General features: G+C 31.8%; 1 long non-coding RNA gene across 1 annotated transcript in view; it reads right to left on the reverse strand.

The window, feature by feature from the left end:
* The window catches only part of LOC148284230 (uncharacterized), a 185,889-nt gene extending 161,686 nt beyond the window's left edge, over positions 1–24,203 (reverse strand). Inside the window, exon 1 of the long non-coding RNA XR_015825379.1 lies at positions 23,866–24,203. This is a non-coding gene — a long non-coding RNA (uncharacterized LOC148284230). The remainder of the gene's footprint in view (positions 1–23,865) is intronic.
* Positions 24,204–24,979: the final 776 nt, after the last annotated feature.

Raw genomic sequence — 24,979 nt, forward strand, 5'->3', positions numbered from 1 at the left:
GAGAAAATGAGAAACAATCGGACGATTCAATGAAAGAAAACGAACTCAAATAGATTGAGATTTTCTCTACGAATATCTCTCGGCCAATTTGTACAATTTATGGATACATGATGAATTTCAGACTCAATTCACGAATTTCCGAAGCGCGGTAATTTGGAATCATTCCGATATAAAGGAACGATTTTAGATACCACAATCGAAGCCCGTTTTAATGTTCGCAAACTGCTTTCTCCGGGTCAATGCGGAGTCGACGCAGACGAAAAAAGAAAAAGTCTACCAAACTCTCGTGACCGCTAAACGCAACAACTTGATATTTCACGACCACTTTTTCCTTTAGCGCCAAGATTTCGACCGGAATTGTGCAAGACAAAGCGCGTACGCGGCCTGACAATAAACAACAATTAATCAAGAGAAATAATCATAAAAAAGCTAATGTCTTTTCACTAAATAGTATAGGCATTGTTAAAATAATACACAAATGCTGAACACTGTCTAAGTGAAATGGAGGTATTTTAATGTCTGAAAATTCCTGCTTCTTTTGAATGGGTTTTATGTGGTTTCCTCTTTCAAATGCGGAGAAGTTCCTAAAAAGGCTACAGTCGACTATCCCGCCAGATCCTCACACAACAATTGGAGCAGTTAATGTAAGCATTGTACATAATAAGCAAGGCAAAAAAATAAGCTACTCCCATAAAAAAAACCTATAACAATTAACCGTAATCAAATTTTATTAACTTGTACGTTTGTTCATTTTAGCTGCTCAGTCATTTCGAAAGCAAAAAGGTTAAATACATTGAGTGAAATGCTTTCACAAGAATTACAGTAAATGAATCAAAGTGAACTACACACGCAAAGGAAAAATCAGCCCAAATGATGGATGCTGCAATGGGGTCTAAAATTTCATCTAGACGTTCAACCAATACCCAGAAAAACGTTATCATCACGCAAGCAAAAACATAATGTCAAGATATTACGAGACAGACTTGATCTATATCGAAATGAGGTTTGATTGATTCAAGGTAAAACCAAACGAATCATTTTTATAAATTATAACCTTGCTCTTTCTAGTAAAAAAAACCGGTCTGAGTACTTCCATCAACTTTTTAATAATGATCTTTCCCGGGGCTATTTAGAACAATTACATTTTTTCCTAACAAGGCTGCCGGTTACAAATAACTTATAGCCTTACTGATTGTTTAATTGTCAACATTAAGATTGTAATCAACCCAATTTTGATGGAGATTATGATCAAGTGCGCTAAAATTTCGCCGAGTACCGCGGAACGAACCGGACACACGTACAGTATAAAAGTAAGAAAGATTTATGCGGCTTGAAAGATCACTTTCGCTTACGTCGCCGTGGCCTCCGGCGGTCTAGTTACCGTAGGCGAAGGCCGACGTAACACAAGGCATAACACGACGTAACGACAATTATTAGCAGCAGTGAAAGGCCAGCGAATTGAACGTCAGTTGCAAGAACGATTAGATGATCTCATAAGAAATCCGTGATAGGGTAAAAGCGATGATTGAATATGATCAAATCAATGTAAAGTATCGTTTACGCGCGGACAATACAATGGATATGGCAATATTGTCTTGTCCCAGCTCCGCGAACAGGCTCGACCGCGCAGAACGCTGAGTTAATACGAAAATTCGGCCGCTCAAGATATATTCCGCTTCATAAAAAGACGGCGGCGTTTATTACGAGCGAGTTCACGAAAAATACTTAAATGACGATAAATTGGAATTGTCAAAGTACGAACTAAATAATAATAAATAAAAAAAATTGCCCACATTCTGGGCAGAAAATATACGCGGGAGCGATGCGCACGCGTTAAGCTGTCCGTGCGCGTTCACTCGAGGAAAAAAAAAATACGAGATTTTTTTATCGATTAAAAAAAAAACATAATAGGCCCTCTGTAAAGTTGGTACGTGTCGCTTGGTAACTTTTTTCCTTTCCAGCGTCGATACGACACGTATCTATAATATTATGATTAAATATCAAACATGCTTAGTTTGAGTACTCATGTCCAATGTTAGCAGACAAATAAAGAGGTCCTCCATTTTATATGAAAGTATTTTTTAATTATAATAAAATTATGCTAATTCTGTTTTCAACTGGTTGGTTAATTAAACAATACCACCGATTTGACTGTATGTCAATTTGAATGGAAGTAAAGCTCATTTAATGAAATGAAGCACGTAACATTTTTGGCTCTGCCCATATCTAGAAATGCATGCGAATGCAAACTCGGGGTGATGAATGCATTAGAGCATTGTTAGGATGCAAATGTCAACGCAGCAGAAAAACAAGATGACCTTTTATGAGCGTGTCATTGAAACCGTGACATTTTATTGCATTTTATAAGAGACGGACAATCGTGACAGAAAAAATAAATAAATGTAACAGTATGTGAGTGATTGAAAACAAAATAAAAAAGAATAAATTGCATACAAAACGTCTGTTTTTTTACACCCTTACAGGCCTAAGGAGGGTATCTAGGGTTAATCATATTGAATATAACAACAAAAATCATTAATATTGATTTCATTTTTAGAATAATCGTACCCCATAATATTAAGGATGTATCAAAATTATAAAAATATTTTTCTTGCGATTTTTTCAATAAGTCACATCTGTATTTCTTTTCCCCGTGCAAAGGGCAAACATAACAATTTATCGCTCTGCAGTATCTTTGATTATTTACTGGTCAGTTTGCGCGTGTGCGTTTTGCTATTTGGTATTTATTTTCCAGCCATAACCACTTAAGTCGGGATTTCGTGCATTAAATTTTACTCGCATTCCTCTCAGCAAATCCCGCTGTACCTCCACCCTAACGGGTGACGCGACATTAGATCAGTGATGTTCAACGTGTCTCGCTAGAGTACTTAATGAAAAAATGTATGAATTTCTAGTTGGGAAAACTAAAAATATTATGAAACAGTTTTATGTAGACTACCATGATAATCATGATTTTTAAAATATTTTTTAATATTATTATTATTATTAAATATTTTTTATTAGAGCTCTAATCGTAGATTTTGTATTTTTGAATTTCGTATTTTTTTGCACCACAACAGGCAAAGACACCCAATTACAGCACAGAATGTTTGTTTTTTCAGCGAAAATCGAACCGAAAGCCTTCCGTGCGCGTGTCAAAAGTCTCAACCATTACAACACCAAGGCCGCGAAATATTTCCTGAAAGCTTTACCATTGATTTTGCCGAGAAATCGCGAATATGAAATTCGAGTTTTTTTACCTAAAGCAGGATAATAAATGGAATAATACGCCATTGTATTGATTAAAGCGTTTTACTGTTCGGTTATCATTGGGACCAGAGTATTTTTCCACTTGAGTGTTCCCTGATAACGCAGGAAACGCTATAAATGAATTTATCATTTAATATGACAATACGAACTTAACGCAAATATCGATTAATTAGTCAATAAGGGGAAACCGGTGAGTTGTAATATTACAACCATGTCACTAAAAGTAAAATCTAATCTAATTAAATCAAATTGTATTTGAGAAACTTTGGTATTTCAATTTCAATTAATTTGTGTTTAACATTACAACTAACAAAATATTTAAGGCGTTATATTAGGACTACATTTTAAACTATAGTCCTTAAAATACAGCTTGATTAAAATGACAGCTGCCAAACTAATGTCAATAGTGATGGGAAATTACTGATTACTGATCATGTACCGATCAAATGGGTTTTATTATTTTTTTTACGCAAACATAAAACTCCGTTTTCGAAAATTGATATAAAAACGCAACAACAAGCATATTATAGTGTGTTTAAGACAATTATTCACAAAAAATAAGACATTAATACTTTTTTCAAGAACAACATCAAATGAATTATTTTTTTATGCGATCAATTTGTCCTATCTCTAACGTTTTTGCAAAATGATGTAACTTTGTAAAAAAAATCGTCAATAATTAGGTTTATTTTTGTTTTAAAGCTGATTTCATATATTTATGGTGATTTATATGTCAAGCATTGTAATAAAAAAAATAATAAACACGTCAGATACGAATGATTTTCGTGTCAATATTAATCACTCCTTTGACGTTACTACAAAGTTATGTCGTCACTTTTGCTGACAACTGTCATTCCAATAAAGCTATATTTTAAGGACTATAGGGGTGGTATTCTGAACAGCTCTCGCGGCCGTAGAAAACAATAATCCGCGAGATAAATGGTTTTTCTACGGCGGCGAGATCGTTTGGAATACCAGCCCAGGAACCCTTGAGCAATAGTTCAATATAATTAAGGTATAGTACTTCAGAGTATTTGCCTCTTAAACAAAGTTTCACTGTTGTAAAAGATGTCGATCTCCAAAGTGATAATGTTCAGCTGCATAACTGCTCTTCTAATTGGCATAACCATAGGCAGGTTGGTTCTGGAAGCCGGAGGTAAAACAGTCCGTGCTGACCCTGTCAGAGATAACCACCACGAACATAAAAAAATATACTGTCTAAAATGGCCAGGTTCTCTCTTCGGGAAAAAATGGGTCAGTGTGAACCCATCCCTTCTTGGGTTGCAAACTGTCGGTCCCAAGCATGCCCAAGAGAAATTATGTTGATAAGGAATTAGTTATGGGCACGTGGGTAATGTCGGGGACTAACGGAGCTCAGGTCCGAGGTTCGAACACCACTCTACAACAATTTTCAAAATAATGTTATTTACCATTCTTTGAAAATGGCACTCAAAGTTGAAAAAAACTTTCTTTCAATAAATATCAAAAGGCCCAATTTAATTTCATTATACATTAAAAGTAAAGATATTCAACTGGTTTCTAAAGAAATGAGATACTATCTCTTTATAAAGCGCACTCCACAGAAACTTTTGGAACATCTTCATTGATTTTTAATAATCCATTCACACCTTACCTTTGATCAAATCTTTTATCTTTTTCGTACATTTCACACGCACCCTTTTTCCTTTTTTCATAAAACGTTATCTTTCCAATTTCGTATATATACGAATTTTAATATGCGAACGTGTGAATGTATTCTGAAACATTTACATAAATATTTGTATATCCTACGTAAGCGTAAAGCGTACCGTTTTCATCAGTATAAGAAGGAATAAACCAGGGCTTATGCAAAATCATAATAAAAATATACAAAAACCATGACGCGATGTTCTTCGTAGTCAGAGAAGATGGATCGCCATATCAATCTGTCATTGCACACATACCTTGCTTCCTCTACATTCACACATCTTCTCATGCACGTGCGCCGATTATTCCGACCTTTGACGTGTTCACCTTCAAGTTTTTGTTGGATTTATTTATGTCACGTCTTTTGTTTTGTTTCTCGTTTTTTACATGCACCGACATTTGCATCGTAAATTTACCGTTCTTTCATCGTCCATTCGCTCTACATGTCCAAACCAACGCAGCACTCATTTCTTGATTTTGTCGATAATTCTCATCTCAGCCTTACATTATGTACGGATCTCGACATGTGTACACCTTTCTGATACGGTTTTAACACACATTCGCCTAAGAGATCGCATTTTGACAGCATTCAGCCTACTTTCATCCTTGTTTTTTCGATTACAAATTTCGCTTCCATACATAAAGGTCGTGAGTGGCTAATCTCGCATTGAAGGCCAATAGAAAATGGCCTCAACATTGAACTAAGACCTTTAAATAAATGGATATTTAAATATAAGTAGGTACAATGGTGAATATATAATATAAATAAATATTAACTGACATTTCACACATTTTTGAAAACCGCAATCCTAAATAAAGTGCACCCCTGTTGTAAGAAAAGCAGAGTTTTACATTAGCGAAAACAATTATGTATTTAAAAAATATTTATTTTATGTTTTGAAAATCAATAATAAATTACTACCTAGATACCGGCTTAAATGAAATATTTGAATATTAGTAATTTATCACACGTACAGAAAAATACTATATGGCCGATAATATTGCACTATTTTTTTATTATGTTGCTATGGGCAACAGGAAGTCACACAATGAATGACGAAACGAAATGCCGAACTCAATGTCAAATATCACTTAGTATATAGTTTATCGAACATTCAAATATCGAAAGAACGTTTTGTGAACCACCTAATAGCAGGCAAGCCAACTTTCAGGCAGTACATCGTCAGTCAGGTCCGCTAGTATATAAATGTATTTAAAAAAAATAAAATAATAACGTTATTTTTGCCAGGTCTTCGGCATACTAATGTCCCTATCATCTCTCTCATCCGCAGGTAAATGGTAAGACGAGTATATAATGAACGATTTTATCCAAACGTACCTATATCTTCGCATCCTTTGTTCCAATGGTCCGAAAAGGCCTCCGGAAATGACCACTAAGCCGCGCATTCCTTGATCAAAAGCGTATGATGGAACAGGATATAAAGTTCTATACAAGTAGAATTTTATTTTTAAATAAAAAATATCTGTACCTTAACCATCCCCCCTTCAACCCTTAAATGCCCATTTTTTGTAATTCTAACAAAAAATATACTGTGTTGTATGTTTTTTGATGCACAATACTAAGGAAATTTAAAAAAAAAAAAATTATTTTTTTCAGTTTTTTTTCATTTTTTAGGAACGTGAACAATATGCTACATCGGGCATTAAAATTTTTAAAAATATAACAATAAAAGAAAAACAATAACGATTATTATGAACATCTTTTTACATAATAATTAAAGTTGCGGAAACAAGTATAACTTTAAATCTTTAAAAAAAAACAAAGAAATCACCATTTGAACATTAGCTAAATTACACTTTTGATATAATACGCGCAATTGACTTTTTGTTTCGAATTTCATGGAATTTTTTCAACCCTAGCGGCGAATTTTAAAATAAATTATAATGGCTAGTCCTTAAAATATATGTAGCATGATAAGAATGACAGTTGTCAGAAAAACTGACGACATAACTTTGTAATAACGTCTAAGGAGTGATTTATATTGACACACGAAAAATCATTCATGTTAGGTAAGTTAATTTATTTTTTTTATACAATTCTTCACATATAAATCATCATAAATATATAAAATCAGCTGTAAAACTAAAAAAAAACTAAAATGAACCTAATTATTAACGACGTGCTTACATGGTTACATCATTTGGTTACAAAACGTTAGAGATGGGACAAATTGATCAATGTAATTAGATCGATTAAAAAAATAATTCGTTTGATAATGTTCATGAAAAAAGTATAAATATCTTATTTTTAGGCGAATAATTGTATTCAACACACTATAATAGGTTTGTATTTGCGTTTCTATATCAATTTTCGGAAACAGAGTTTCATGTTTGCATGAAAAAACTGATAAAATCGATTTAATGGGTACATGATCAGTGATCAATAATTTCCCATCACTATTGACATGAGTTTGACAGCTGTCATTTTAATCAAGCTAAATTAATTAATCAAGATAAAGACTATAGTTTATATACAATGTAATAAACTAGTCACCGAGTGATAAACATGTTTGCAATCACTTTTAAACACCGATTATCGGTATTTGGCAGATCGTCTACATTGTACATCGAGATACCCTGCAATTATTTTCCTATTTAGAGTGCCCTATTCACCATAAGGTGTGGATAGGGGTTTGACGATAATAAATGAGTACTTACTGATGATTAAAAACAACAAAATCGGTGTTTTTTGAGGATTAATTTATTTAAACACTTTTATGTTAATAATAATTAGGTTAATTGGATCAATTACTGTTTGTTTGTTGTTTTTATTAATGTTTATATTAATTAACATAAAATTAATAATAAAAAAAGCGTAATCAATCTAATAAACCTAGTTAACATTAACATAATAAGCAATATTAACAATATTTTCTATTTATTAACACTGCTTAACCTAACAACACTTTCTGAAAGAAGAACTATTAATGATCTCATTGTACTGTATAAAATTGTAAACTCTCTTTTTGACGCACCAAAAATACTTTAATTGATTAATTTTAGAGTACCTGCTGTCAACACTAGGAGTACTTTATTGTTTCATTGCTCCAGTACTTCTTCCAACCAACAAAACAATTCATTGATACCGAGACTGCATAGTGCATAGGTTAGGTAACACTTATGGAACGGCTGCAGACATTCTGTCCAATTCTTTACCATCTTATAATCCACAATATCAAGTTTATTTGTAGCTGCTCGTCAAACTATTATTGACAATTCAATTCCATAAATTAAAAAAAATAATACTTGTTTATTTTTATTACCTTATACTTGTTTTTTTAATTTTTACTATTATATTAAATTGCATTGTAGTATTGGCAAATACGCATTTCATAGATACATATTTTTATTTCTCATTTTTTCGTGATAATATATGTTTGCTTGTTTATTAATTTAACTTAAAAATGTCTTTCTTCCTTAAGGTAACACTTTATTTATTGTTTGCTTTACAGAATTTATTTCATAAGCTTATATCTTTGCATTTTTTGTTTATTTGCTTACTGTTTTTTCTTGCATACCTTTGTTATTACTTTTTATAATGTCCCTTCTAACTCATTTCACAATTTTTTTCTGTATATTCTATGTTTATTATTTAGTATGTTAGCATGTATTTCATTTTTTGTAAATGCCTTTTAGGCGTTAATGAACAAAATAAATAAATAAATATAATCTAAAATATTTATAAAAAACAAAACCAATTTATATAGACCAAATTTCATAAACAGGTCACAAATTTTACCTATTTGGCTTGATCCACTCATCGATCCGTGCGCAACCCACCTCCACTATCCATTTCTTAATAGCAATTTTATACTGTGAGTACTGACTAATTGTCCTTACGGATAATGGAAGTAGATTGAACACTTTAACCGAATAGTAGGCCAATCCTCTTTGACCGAAGGTTGTTTTCATTTTTTTTTTTTTTTGCAGCATCAGGGTGGAGTATCTGATAAACAAATCGAATTAAGTTGGCCACAGATCAAGACCCTTCTCTTTTCGGCCCCATAAAATATTTTTACTGCCTCGATTGTTAATTTTCGGACATAATTCGATACCATTCGTTCGCGGCATAGAAACACGGGGGAAACCTTACTTGCTTTCGTAAACCACGAATTACAGGTAGGTTTTATACCTGCAAAGGCAACCATACATCCGCAACTTCAAATTTATCATTTGATTCGCCAGTACCCGCAAAATCAAATTATACCGGCAACGGAAACGTGAAAGGCTGTATTGAATTATACAGTCTTAATATTTAAATCAAACACTGATTTGAGTCTACTCATTGAATTTACTTTATTTAAAAAAAAATAAAAGTCGGGCAATAGGGAAATAACACGCACTACGAATACCGATACAATATATGAAATGGATTAAAAATAATTCATTGTATTTTCAAAATCAATATGGATATTTTGGAGAAATGTTTTCAAATATAACATAAAAAAAGAAAGTATAAAAAACATGTCACTATAAAAACGCGACATGTTTGGCAATTGTAGTTGTGACGTCAAGATTCGTGACGTATTAGGGGCGTGGTTAACGCAATTACCATTTTAGCGGAAATTCAAAATTACAAATTTAAAAATATTTTTTAAGCTACTAATGATTAGCAAAAAATATTTTTTATTACTGGACAGTATTCCATTGACCTTTATTACTTAACAAAAGTGAAAAAAAGTAATATATCTCTATTACTTTGCCTTGATTGGGAATTTTCATGATTTTTAGGCCGTTTACACGCACGTAGACAATATAATATTGTTTTGTCACAGGACTTGACCATTGCAAACGAGTAAATAGAAAATTTTATGAAAAAACATTGTCCCGAGACATCGCAGGCTATATCTGCGGAGCAATGATTACTTCCCTCATCGCGCGTGGCGAACGTGTCACTCCCAAAAAAAAATCTGCGAAAATTAAATTCCAATACATCTTGGTATAAAACTAATCAAATTTTTCGTGAATTCGCTCGTAATAAACTGCAGCCAAATTTTCGTATTGTCCGGGGCGTTCTGTCCTGCGCAGTCAAGGCTGTTCACGGAACTGGGACAAGACAATATTGTCGTATCTATTGTATTGTCCACATGTTAACGGCCTTTTAGAAATGCATTAACAAAGCGAAACCTTTATTTTTATTTTCAAAAAATAAAAGTAGTCGATTAAAATCATTGTTTGTTTTCAGTATTAATATTACTAAACGTATTTCTACAGGATAAACGCTAACTGATTTAATAAATTATTAAAAATATGGCAGGCAAAAGAGGTGTTCGAAGGCCACAAAAAGATGGGACGACGGCATTGCTTCGAAAGCCGGTAAAACATGGATGATAAAAGCAGGTAATAGGAAGGAGTGGAGACGTTTGGAAGAGGCTTTATTCAGCAGTGGAGAGAACAAGGCTGAAAAAGAAGAAGATGAAAAATATGCAGACGAAAGACACAGTTCTGTGTTTGAAAAAGAATCATGACCCTGGACGAATAATTTCGACTTGATGGGTGCTGTCAGATAAAAAGCAAGTGGAGATAAGTCCGTTTCATTGTGTAGTTGTTGGCGCATTCGCCTACCGTGCTTAATGTCCCGGGTTCAATTCCTGGCAAGGTCGAAATAAAATATTTGTTTTATATGTGGACATTCACTGAAATATTTTACTGTTCCTTGGTCCATATTCTAATGGAACGTAAAGGTGTATCTTTAATTTTATCAACAAGGTAAAATAAGGTTTTAAATATAAAAAATAAAATGTGTTACTTTTTTTATACGTGTTCAATAACAGGTTACCGACGAAGATACTTTGAATTTCCACAGAAATATAAATATCGATGTTAGTTTATACCGTCTCGATGTGTAGCGATGAAGATAGCGTTTGTAATCGCGACCCTGGCATGGTACCTGACAATTAATACTGATCACTTAAAGTTTATATAACAGATGCCAATTGTTAGATTAATATTTTTTGATGACATCACATATGTACCGAGTTAAATATTATTTATTTATTGATTTATCTACAAATTATTTTATTTACATTAATTTATTTAGTCAAAAGTTCCAACTCCACAGAACTTACTTGAGTCCTTTGTTGAGTTAGGACCAACAGCAAACTGTGGTCTCAAGCAAAAAGGGAGCTATTTGCAAAAATCGTATTTTGAGATACGATGTTTTTGGTATTGATCAACATTACGCAAATTATTAAAAACTATAAGTAATAATTTTAAATAAAAACACAGTATGTCAATGGTTTCTAAGTATAAAACTGTGTTTTGATTATGTATATACTATGTCGGCCTCGTGGTGTAATGGTCAGCGCGTTAGCCTGCCATGCAAGAGGTCTCGGGTTCGATTCCCGGCATGATTGATGTGGAATATTTATTTAAAAGGGTGTTTTCACACTAGAACATTTCATAGTCCCTGGACTGGTACCTGAAGCGTAAGACTAATCATCTTACCTTCATGTAAAGAAAATGATCAAGATACGCTGCGAATGGTGTATTAATGCAGTGCCCTATGCACCATTAGGTGCGAAAAGGAAACGACGATGATGATGAAATACTATGTTATTTCTTAAAAACACTAAAAACATAAAAAAACATAACATTGTTTTTCGCACGGAAATATTTATTTATTGCTGTTTGCTTGATGATGTAAGATGGTTCAAAATTTGCTGTAGAACATTACCTTATATTTCACTAATTGATAACGTGATGCTGCCCTTTTGCTTATGACGCAATAGCTGTATAGTTGACTAACAATATTAACTCATGTGTGGCTATGCGGTAACGGATGTCTACCTCGGGTAAAAAACATTTAATAACTCTCTTATTTTTTTAAATAACCAACTCATATTTTTTGTAATCTTTATATGGACTTTTTTACACCAAAATAAGGAAACATTTTTATAAAAAATGCACGGGCTTTTTCTATTAAAAAACATTTTCTTCATTTTGTAAAATAAATTAAAACAAACGAAAGAGATGCCAGTATTATAAGTGGTTTATTAAATTTTATAAGAAAGAGCACGAGAATATAGCATATCAGAAGACCGACAAGGACACTATTAGTTAGGGGCGGAGCTTGAGTGACCGAGAAAACAATACCGAAAGAGTACGATACAGAATTATACCACTTGTGGGACAGAGAACACATTAGTCGCGTGAAGTTTTTTGTAGTATATTGAGCTGACGCTGTATTTAACACACCGTGTTCCCGAAATGTTTCTACAATTTATTCACAATTTATCTGATTTAAATTACTTTTTGACAATTCTTGATGGAATTTCATTGTAATGATGTAATATTTACATACATTTACATATAAGTTATTAATCAAAAATAATTGGTACACTTTCACTCATTTCCACACTTAAGATAATATTTTGATTTCTGTAAATCATCCTTACATTGTATAATATTCGCCAGTCTGAAGATGTCCATTAGAGGATGAAAGCGCTAATTGGTCAAACAAATAAGTGGAAGTGTGCCCAAGGATTTTTGATTAAAACCTTATATGTAAATATAAGTTATTACAACATTACATAATTTATCATGTCGCTCATCCGGTGCAATAACGACATAACTGCAGTGAATATGATTTTATTTTATTAAAGATTGTTATAGTCATAAATTACTTTTTAAAATATATTTTCACAATTTTTTTGAATATTACGTTAGTTTGGACTGTTAATTTGTTAACGGATTGCAAAAAGTTTTCAAAAATTACTTCAAATGATCTTAAAATATACCAATAAAAATATTAATACTTATATTTACGTCGTTGTTGTACTGGGATAATATATTTTTAGACAATTATGGCAAGTTATTACCTGTGGGTGAAAATAAGATCAACTGATAATATATATTTATTATTTAAATTTACTTATCGAAAGACTATTATCTCATTATTTAAAAAAAAAAATCTCAATACTATTTGACATTATTGGTTGATTATTTTAGTTAGGGTTCCTTTAATCATTATTTGGCTCATCGCGTATGATTGATACATCAGTACTCGAGCTACTCGATGATGAGCTTCAGTTTGATGATGACGATGATGAGCTTGATGTTGATATAAGGCTTCTTTTTTCCTTTTCTGCAGGCTTAAATTCATCACCACTATCAGTTAGCGAGAAATCTTCGTCATAATTACAGACATTACTCATCCAATCTCCGTTAATATTTTGTGGTGCTGATGGTCCTCCATCAGTTTTGTGGTCCTGAAAAATCACAGTAGGGTCGTTGTTACACAAAAAAAAATACAAATAGTTTGTCACAATCACCTTTATGTCTACACAGGCACAGACACAAGCGCTTTCGGCAGGTCCCCGCGCGCAACTTACAAATCAGGCGTTGTTGTCACTAGTACTTACAAAATTGTTCAAATTTTTCATTGGCACAAATGCTCCCTGGTAGTTTGTAGTCAAACTATCATTCTGCCGTTTTTGCACCGGATAAAACACGTATTTATAAGACTTGTGACATACTTATCACGGTTTTAAAAAAAAAGTTAGTTGTGTCGTTTTTGCCCCGGATGAGCGATGTCTCGAAATTTTAATAACAAAGAAATTGAGAACATTTAATATGCAAGTGATGAAAGTAACATGGAGATGGAAAATAGAGAAGATGTATTAGACGTGGAAGACAATATTGAGTGTGAAAATACAGAAAGTGAAAATGAGCCTTCCAAAGGAGTTTGAGGGGGGACCAAATTTTAGAATCAGATAATGATAATGAATAAAGAGAAACCGTTTTAGAGGGGAGCGAAAAATCCAGAAATTATACTTCACTACAACCCTACAAAAGTAGTTGTGGATATTGGAGACAAATTAACAAGATAATATTCTTGTATGAGAAAAACTTGAAGGTGCCTGCTTAGAGTTTTGATGGAGCTGATGGATATTGCTTGTTTAAACTCCTTTATTTTTATTTATTTGACACTTTATATATATATATGTATATATATATGTATAAATATATATATATATATATATATATACATGTAAGGGCGGGCATATTACCTTAAGGCAATTTCTTTCTACCTACTTAAACCGTTCAGTTTGAGAAAATTATAAATACATGGACATATTGAATCTTACAATTTTATACAAAAATTAAAAAGAAAGATTAACAAAATAAACATTTAGTTAAAAAATATATACTTTACCATGAAGAGCGGAGAGGGGGTGGGAAGGAAAGAAGAAGGATAAAGGAACAATTTAAATATTTAGATAGTGACATTTTAATCTTGACTTAAATATAAATAAAGTAACTGTATTATGGATAAAAAAAACACTGATTAGAGAATCAACGATAGAAGTTTAAGAATATTCTTTCCGCGGTCGTTAGCTTTACAATTTGTAGTTTCTAACGTAAATACACGTAAACATAGTGTGTGAAATTCCACCGAAAGCAAACGAACGCTACCGAAATGTTTTTAGAAACGCACTATTCATGTTCTTTCTCTTCTTGCACCAAACCATCAATTTCCATGATGTTGAATTGCCAACACACGAAAGTTCAGAAGATGTAACAAGAAAAACAGGATGGTGTAAAAATGCCCAAATAAACATAGTGCACGTGTTTTTTCTGAAACTCGTCGAAACTAAATCTGCAATATTTATCGACGTTAAAGGAAAACAATTGTGTGTTTTGAGGTGCCCAAAAAATTAATTAAGTAATTATAATGCTTCAGAGTTTTGACTCAATTCTTGGACAGGCTTTTATAATTTATATAAGCGTTTATTGAAGAAGCGATTTGTAATGACATTAAAAAGATTTTTCAACTCTACGTATATTTTTTGAAGTTATAACAAACTGTTGTAAAGTATGTTCAAAGCTTTTTTTAACCGTTAAATCTATTTAACGTTAAATCTAAATAACTTTGGTTCTAACCAAAGTTATTTAATTTAAAGTGTTCAAAAAATTTGTTCGTAACTAGTTTTAAAACACGTGTTTACGTTGTCATTTTTGTGTATGTGTAATTATGATTTAATTATATTACGTATTACGTACTATTATTATATTTCTTACAAGTTTTTTTTTGCTATTTTTTTAGGTATTATTTCAATATTATTCTAAGAATATGTTTTAACAGCGTTTTTATTTATTCTAATAAAATCTAGTATTTATTTGCAATAAAAATTTGATATTCTTTTTTGCATTAAATAAGAGTTGTATTAGCAAAGCATACTTTCTAGTCTCCCGGTTGATCTATTTCCGCTAAATTCAGTCGTAAATGTAATTCGGAATTCAGTCGACAACCAGACGCGAGCGGTAGCACTTGCTGGCGGGATTTTAAAAGGAATGAACACAATTTCTAACTTTATTTTGCATAAATATGCTTTAATTTTATATTTTTTATGTAACATCTTTGAATAAATATCATTTTTAACACATACCATTGTAAATAATTTGGTATTTTAGCTTACATTTCAAAATATCTCGACTTATGCTTGTGGTCACATTGTGTTACCACACCGGCTGCAAAGGGATTATTCAGCACAGTCTTTTAAGAGTTAAAAAAACAACAACATTATTAAAAGATACACATAGTACATCCACATGAAAAGATAAAAAAAGGACGAGCATATTATTTACATTAAACGACTAAGCTCAAATAATCTAGAATCCATCAAGGAGTTTTTAACACAAATCCCTCTTTTCAAGGAAAATCCAGTCCTGAACCTCTACGCTTGAAAATAGATTAAGTCTTTGCGAGCGTAATACGCTCTTCCAAAATATAAAACACTTCTGCGATAAATAAGAGGTGCCTCTGAACAAAACGAACTGAGAAAACAGCCAGAAGACCTACTAATGTAACATGATGAGATGGTCCTTTCTAGAGAAATCTATTATCTACGAGTAAATGTGTATTTAGTAGATAAAGTAATTGTTATTTTGTTAATAAACTATGATTATTATTATTATTTAATTTAGCTAGTTAACTTAAAAATATATATATACATATAAACTCTTTTACTTTTTAGTGCATGTGTTCAATATAATTGATGAACAATTTCTAAACATAACTAATTGTGATTATTGTACTAATGTCATATGTATTGTTTGTAACCCATAATAAATCAAATCTAATAAAATAAATGGTATAATTTTTTATTACTTTTAATCCGATGGACTATATCGACAAATGTCGGTAAATCTCGTATCGTATCGTACTAATATAATCGAACGTCTGCCGTGTTTACAATGGGTCGTGTTATCGTGGCAATATCAACAGAGATAAAATGGCGACAATACGCCTCGCATGATGAAAATATTGATTTTTTATTATTAAAATATCCGCACGGGACGTATTGACAGACTACAGCGTGACGCAAAACAAAATTCAACGACTATTACGTACGTTCAAATCCATATAGACTAATACTGAATTTAAGAGGATAGGCGGTGGCTGAGGATTTTGATAAATAGATATTTGACCCATAGAATTAAGAATAGTGCAGAAACCGCATACGCACATCAAATAGAAGGCGACTCAACTACTCATAAATGAGTAGGTTTACGTTTTAACCCACTAGTTTCTTTGTAGACGTCGCTCAGTACGCAACTCCTGATTTGAATTCCACTATGCCGCGTTGTGTCCTTTTAAAGTGTAGAACTGATAGGATCTTAAAGAAACAGGATGCAATCACATTTCATGAGTAATTAACAAACGAATGTTTAAGTATCCAATGCATAACTTTTTGAGAAATTGAATTATTTTCCATCCGTCAGATTGTCTAAGAAACAAAATGGAAATTTCGTTAGTGTTGCCAGGGTAGTTAATTTTTTTACCCTACTTTGCTCATCTAATGAAATAATTAATGAAAATTGGATCTCGGATTAAAAGACTCTGTGGTGGACATTTGACCGACATTATGGCGGCCTCCATGGTGTAGTGGTCAAGACGTTTGACTCACTCTCGGAAGGTTTCGGGTTCGATTTCCGGTGAGAACAAAAAAAATAAAATGTGATTTTTCTCAAGCCTGGGTGTTCTGTGATGTAATTCACCACTGTAATTGGGCCTCCTGGCCTGTTGTGGTTCAAAAATAAAATGAAAAAAAATATTATCTTCAAAACATCAAATATTATTTAACATGATATGAAAATATCCGTTTTATGTAAATTAACATTTGTTTTATATTTTAAGTTTATAGTTCATTAATTCAATTACTCTTATTAAATGACCCTTTACTTATCTACTCTGTTGTGTCGATCAATATTTCCGCGTGCACAATAAAATTTTAGAGAAATTAACAGATTGCTTTTTTTTTACCTTACATTTGTGTTATAATTTTTTTTTCCATCAAGCAACATTACGCTGCGACCTCACGAATGCGCGCGGCGAAAGCAGGGCATAGGGGGGAATTATTGGACACAGTTCGATGTATTAAAATATGATTCTACGTTCCTTCTGGACTATTCTTAATTCTATGATTTGACCATTGTTTTTCTATTCTTCTTCTTGGTCACGACAAGCAGGACGCTAGTCGCTTTTGTAACCAGGTCTTTCCATCTGGTAGGACTTCTTCCGCGAGATCAAATTCCCTCTACTCGTCCTTATACCAGTAATTTTTACATAGTGCATAATAAGTACAATAAAAATCTTAATCAACCATAATACATACAATTGATAAAAACAAAAGTAAATAAACATTTGTTCTTAAATAAAACAAAGGTATACACAGTTAAATGGCGGACTCATTGCCACTAGCAATTTCTTACAGTCTGACTGAACAAAAAATAAACAGTAATTAAAAAAAGTAAAATATAAACAATTTAAAAATTAAAATACTAAAGTAAATAAATAAAAAGTTAAGCAAATACAAACAGTAAAAAAATAAATATAAGTTACAGTGTCTATTGCTTACGTTATTTACTTTTATACATTTCAATTCATTATATTACGTCTTCTAAATATTTATTTATACTGTAGAAACATTTTTAAAACTCTGGAAATTTTTTTAATACAATTTATTTCTTTAATTATTTTAGAAAGATTATTATAAATTTTGACTGCCATGCATATGGACCCTCTTTGTATATAAATGATTGTTTCGTCAATGGAATTTTTTAATTACTTTTTTTTCTGGTTTTATACAAGTGGCTTTTTTCTTGTGTCCTAAAATATTCGGGTCTTGATTTAACAATAAGACTAAGTTCCATTATTTAAATGTCCGTACTTTTGATTTTGATAGATCGGTAGATTGCTCCCAAAATCGGTAGACCCACCGAAAATTCGGTAGAGTTGGCAACACCGCTCTAGACAACTTAATCGATATAAAATATCAAAGTTAAAAATGAATATATTTCTGTGTGTGATATAGAACCAGACCCCTTGATGAGTGTTTTCGGCTCGATGGTTGCTATCGGGTGTAAAAATTCTGATAAGTCCGCCTCGTCGTGAAGTGGTTGGCGCGTTCGCCTACCATTTTTGAGTTCTCGAATCGAAGCCGAGACCCCTTGCATGGTAGATAATAGCGTCGACCATTTTTTTATATTTTTTTTTATTTAAATTTTATTGATAAACCCTTACGGGTTACATACATTTAACAAAATGTTTTCACTTTTAAAATTCACATTCTACTGTTAATAATAATATTTTTAACATCTTTTGTAAAGGTTGTCTGAGTCTTTTGTTTAGTTTTGTCTGGTAGTTTATTGTATAATTTCAGTCCATGGTTTATAAGTCTCGATTGTCCTTTTCTCGTTTTAAAAGATTGTATATGATATTTTTCTGATATTCTTGTATTGTGTTCATGTTTACTACAATTTTTTTCAAGTTTTAATTCTTCGTCTACAATTACATCAGTGGCTAATTTATGAATAAATTTTAAAGATTCTAGTTTAAAGAGTTCAGTTACGTTTAATTGTTTAGTTTGTTCAAAAAGTTCTTTAGTTTGACCACGAGGACAAAATTAATTTGAAAATTAATTTGACCTTCGAAATATTTGGGGAAATCATACGAACGCGTTTTTCTTTCATCGAATAATAACAATGACCGGTTTCTGAACACAACTTACCATTCGCACGCGCCGTATTAGGTGTGGGAAGGGAATGATGATGCTGAATTGAAAAAAGACAAAGAAGAGGCAAAAAGTATTCAAAATCAATTCAAAATAAAAATCATAATAAAATAACGCGGGAAGTTTGAAAAGAGTTTTTTAAAAAACGAACGCATTCTAGAACATTCCTTTGTTATGATGTCAACGTCAAATTGGACAAAGAACGACAGGAAGAAAAACGACGTTTTGCCGTTTTTCCACTGAATTTCATTTCTTAATTGAACAGACTTCAAAGACGAAGGAATTATTAGGGCTTATGGCACGTTTAATTTTGCTAATGCCTGATTTAAACTGTGACTTATTACGTGTGTTACGTTCACCATTCTGCTCATGTCATTTTTGAGACTTTAATTTCCAAAACCCGCTACCTCCTTGCGGTCGCCATAGGAAGAGAGCGGGTTTTGAAAGTAGACTAAAGTCTGTTCAATATTACAAGAATTTCCAAATAAACAAATCAGCCGCGTGATACCCGACGGAGAAAAGCCTATTTCACACATATCATCTTAATCTAAACTGTTCGGTAAAATGATAGTGGATTGACATTTATTAGACGTTAGTACCTATTTAAATTTGATAATGTTTACATTTTTTATTTTTAATATAAAACTCCATAGTTAATTACTTTAATAAAAATATCAAAAAAAACGACTCGGTTATTATTTTATTCTGAAAAAAGAAGAAAAAAAATATTGGCGTTCTAATAATTAACCAAAATATTAAAATTTTGGTGACCAACGACTTGTAAATAACTCACTATCAGGGAAATCAAATTGGGGTAGAGTGAGGTTCGAACCTCGGGCCTCTGATCCGTGAGTTTGCAACCTAGCCGCGGGACTACAATCCGATTAAAAGATATAGTGAAACCTTACGAAAGAGATTTTAATGATAATTTTATCAAAATCATTATTTAAATTTAGCGAGTACTCTCGGGTAAAAATCCTGCAAAAGAAAATCGACTAGAGATTAGTCGGTCTCATGGTGTACTGGTTATCGCGTTTGCCAGGCATTAAATAAGTAAATAATTGTAAAACAATAAATATCGATCCACAATATTGTATTTTATCATGTCGTGGTTTGAAATGGGCCAATCACGCGATATCTCGCAGTGGGCACGTGGTTTGCACGTGCACAGTGGTCCAGTCTCCGTGACACTGTGTACACACTGTGTAACATTCACAACTATTAAAACTATTATTGACAATTCAATTCCATAAATTAAAAAAAAATACTTGTTTATTTTTATTACCTTATACTTGTTTTTAATTTTTTACTATTATATCAAATTGCATTGTAGTATTAGCAAATACGCATTTCATATATACATATTTTTATTTATTCTTTTTTCGCGATAATATATGCTTGCTTGTTTATTGATTTAACTTAAATTTGTCTTTCTTGCTAACCGTAACACTTTATTTACTGTGTTTGCTTTACAGAATTTTTTCGTAAGCTTATATTTTTGCATTTTTTTGTTTATATGCTTACTGTTTTTTCTTGCATGCCTTTGTTATTATTGTTTTTTTTTTTACTTTGTAAAACTTTTTATAATATCCTCTCTAACTAATTTCACATATTTTTTCTGTATATTCTGTGTTTATTATATAGTATGTGAGCATGTATTTTATTTTTATTTTTTGTAAATGCCTTTTGGGTGTTAATGAACAAAATAAATTCACCATTTTGCCTATGTTTGAACATCCATATTTCTTCAATTCTTCCATTTGTTGATTTTAGTGAAGTTAAAGAGCTGAAACCTTTATTGTTGTGAAGAGATTCATCTGACTGAATTATTTTACATACTAGGCAACGCCTGAAAACAATTTTCCAATTTTTAACTTCTTCTTGGACCAGTTGGTTTCATTACAATATTTAAGTTTGTCCAAATGTTGTTTTAAATATAGGTTCAAATAAAACAATGACAGAACAGAATCTTAGTAAATGCTAAACTGTCTTTTCTCCTTATACAAATGTCCGACTCTCCAGAGATAACTGTCGAATTTGAAACAAATATTTGACTTTGTGTCCGAGCGTATGAATACAGTTCCGTAGGTGAAATATAGCCAAGAGTCCTAGAAGGGTGTTTTTGGCTCGACGGCTACATACTCCCAGGTGAAAATACCAAAATGAAACCAAGCGGAGATAACTCGGCCTCGCTGTGCAGTGTTTGTACTACCACACCTGAGGTTCCGGGTTCGATTCCTGGAAGGGCGGACATAAATAATTCATCAACAATGTGATTTAACAACGCAGTTCAATGTTCCTGGACTGGCACCTGAAGCCTTATATATATATATATATATAAATAATATCATATTATCACCTACATTTAATTTTCAAGGTTCAACAACTCAACAATGACATTTATGCATTATCACGTATGTTAAGATTTTATAATTATGTAGAAAGTAATGCTGATATTGATATCTTTAACGATACCTTTAATAATCATTATAGGAGAACTGTAAAGCAATGTATTAAATCAAATCATCCCTGTCTCATCTGGGTAAAATTTATGATATTCAGGTAAGACTGTTGAAGGGGATTGTACCGAATAGTATAATCCGTGAGGCGAAACATATGGGTGAAGGTGTATATTTTAAATTCTGTAATGTCCTTCCGGTAAAACAACTTTGTGACTACAAATTGATTGTAGATCACTTTGTTGATCCGGAATATAAAAAAAGAGTTTCCCACACTCACAACACTAAATTAAAAACTAAGGGCTCCCTGTTTGTTTCCCGAATTACAAATTACTTCGGAGAGCGAACATTAAATTGCGTTGTTCCAAGATTGTTCAATGATCTCCCACAAACCATCATTAACATGAAAGATCTTCAAATGAAAAAAAAAACTGAAGAAATATCTTCTAGATACTTTATAGTGCCTGTTTATAAATAAATTTGTAAAATATAAATATAACAAATGTAATGTAAACCTGTCATAAAAAAAAAATGTGTCCCACTGAAAAGTCTTTGGACTTAGTGGGTAACAAATTCCTGTATGTATTTTTTTAATTTTGAAATAAACGCTGCTCTGCAGCACATAAAATGTAAATAGTCCCTTATGTTAATTAGGTAAAATGATTTGTAATAAACTGTTAGTATAATTTAGCGTCATAACTTTCATAATATGAATGTAATTTAATTAAGCAAATCAATTTTAGTAAAAAAAATAAAATATAAACATTTTTTTTACTTATTTACGCATGTTGTGTTCACATATAATTAAAGAACAATATTTAAACATAACAAATTGTGATTATTATACCAATGTCGTATGTATTGTTTATTGTTTGTGAACCATTATCAATAAAACAAATAAATACTTAAAAATAATATATGGATATTCGACGACACAATGACGAAGCACAGTAGTTTTTTTTTAAAATGTTTTTGGCACGGTACGATTTTTTTTAGTCTAGTAGTTTTCTAATTACTACGCTTTTGATCGGTGAGTTGGCTTCCCGGGATACGGAAATCTTTCACAACACCCTATCATTGGTTGGTTCGTAAGAACTTGTGACGTAGTTAAAAGCCGCTCATTTGTATTAAAATCGATTTTATTAATTTTTTCGTACATTTTCGAGATACTTCGCAGTACAATTAAATGCTCCAATTTTTACCGCGTGCAAGAAAACATAATTTATATCCAATGAGAAGGTTCAGTTGTTTTATTTTATTTGTTAATAGACTGTTAAACTAAAAAAAAATAACTAAAAAAAATAAATATAATATATGTATTGTGTTGTCAGGGCTTTGATTTTTTAAAGATAGTATTTTTGAAATTACTGACGTGTGACGTCTCAAGTTCTCTTCACTTCTCGATGAGTTTAGCTGATTAGTCAGATGACTTACTGTAAACCGGAAATCTATAAAAACTCTGTTAGCGTTGGTTGATTCAGAAGAACTGTGACGTCGTGCAAAGTAGTTAGTTTTAATTTAAACATTTTTTGTTATTTTTTCAATACATTTTCAAGAAACCTCACCGTACTATTTAATGCTTTTATTTTTACCGGGCGTAAGAAAAGATTTATTTTATCCAATTTCCCGTAGGACTGAACTTTCTCATTTCCCGTTGCACTGAACTACTTCATTATACAAAATAAATAGAATTATATTTCTTTGTTTTTTTCATAATCTAAAAAAATCATTTCTTGTACCTACAAAATAAGTTGTACCTATGTACGCGTATACTTACAGACTATTGTTTTAAGATATTTTCTTTACTATTTATTAACTCAATAGTCTACTGTTTTTTTTCGTTTACGCAGAATACTCATCTGATGAAAAGTGAAATTAAAATATTCCTTGCTCTAACATAATTTAAACTACGTAATATTGGGAAGAAATATGACGTATGAAAAAATATTTGCGAATTTAAACCGTCAACCGTTTTTTTCTCATGATCTGTCAAAACGAAATATGATTGTTCATTAATTGCAAGTTTTAATTATTTGCAATGCAACGTTTTAGCATTAACCAATCGGCAAAAATCGGTCATTATTTTGCGTGTAATAACTAGAATATGTTTTAAAACAAAATAATGTTTTAATTTGTGCATAGGTAATACAATTATGCGACAAATGTCAGATCGGAATAGAAGTGTAACAATAAATATATTATTTTAATTTGCGTTTTGCATTGAAGTAATAATAAATATTCATGTGTCGTCGTGGTATCTGGCGGTTATTAATAAAATACTTATTTATTTCTTGTAACTTCCTGTGGTTTTGGGACATACTCGTAATATGTGTACCGACAAGCGTTTGTGTACCGGTCAAAATAACACATACCGGCAAACGTCAAAGCAAGAAAATGAGATAATTACTTACAGGCCAGGGTTCCAAAGGGGCTTCAATGTAATCCTAGGTTTAATTAAGAGAAAATACTCGAAATCACACACAACAATACATTTAATTATCTGAGTTAACGGGCGATTACCTCATAGGTAAAAAAACCACACAACACAATAACAAAGAACTTTTGTTCCAGGTACGCAAAACCACGTTTTTTAACGTAGATTTTAATGTTTTTAAACACAGATCTTCGATATATCAAAGGGATTTTAGGCTCTTTTTAATATGTGAGCGCGCTTTTTTTGTTTTGTAATGTACTGTCTATTCGCTAGTACTGACGACGGTCCATTCGTCGCAATGGCGCGACTGAAACTGACGCGGCTGACTTCGGGTCGGTTCCTACGTTCCGAGCGCGGCCGACGTGATTTACGCGATCTCGCTCGCACGCGGGCGTAATACGTGAAACGGGGAATAAAAAGTAAGTGTAGCGTGGGAAAACTGGTTCTACGTGCAATTTTTCTGGATAGAAAATTTAAAAAAGGAAGCTAAACCAGTTAGATTTCAAAATAGATTCTTAATAGAACTAAAATAGATCGATTCTTAATAAAACTTAATTAAGTTAATTTTATACCAGAATCTAAACAGGTATGCAGTAAATGATTTTTTTTTTAGAACAAATTAAAATCTTTTTTCTTCTTTTAACGCATTATTTCGACAACAATTTTCTTCTATTTTTTTCTTAAGCTTAAAAGGAGTAATCTTCATTTTAGACATAGCATAAGATTTGAAATCAACATCTTACACCTATATTTAAATATATCGAGGCTATAGTGACAGAATGCGTCAACAGTCTTTATGTATTTTGTATTTTATGCTAAGCCTAGAATGAAGATTACTCTTTTAAAGCTTTAAAAAATAAAAAAAACAAAAAGAAAATTGTCGGAGAAATAATGCGTTGATAAAATATAAAAGCTTTATATTTGTTGTATAAAAAAATCATTTACTGTTAACCTGTTTAGATTCGGGTATAAAATAAACTTTTTTTTTTTAGAATTAATCCATTTTAGTTATTTTAAGAATCTATCTATTTTACTTCTTTTAAGAATCTATCTATTTTAGTTATTTTAAAATCTATCTGTTTTAAAATCTA

The sequence above is a fragment of the Micrasema longulum genome, unplaced genomic scaffold (genome assembly GCF_059751315.1).
Source record: "Micrasema longulum isolate JH-2025_06_02 unplaced genomic scaffold, ASM5975131v1 h1tg000139l, whole genome shotgun sequence".
Lineage (NCBI taxonomy): Eukaryota > Metazoa > Arthropoda > Insecta > Trichoptera > Brachycentridae > Micrasema > Micrasema longulum.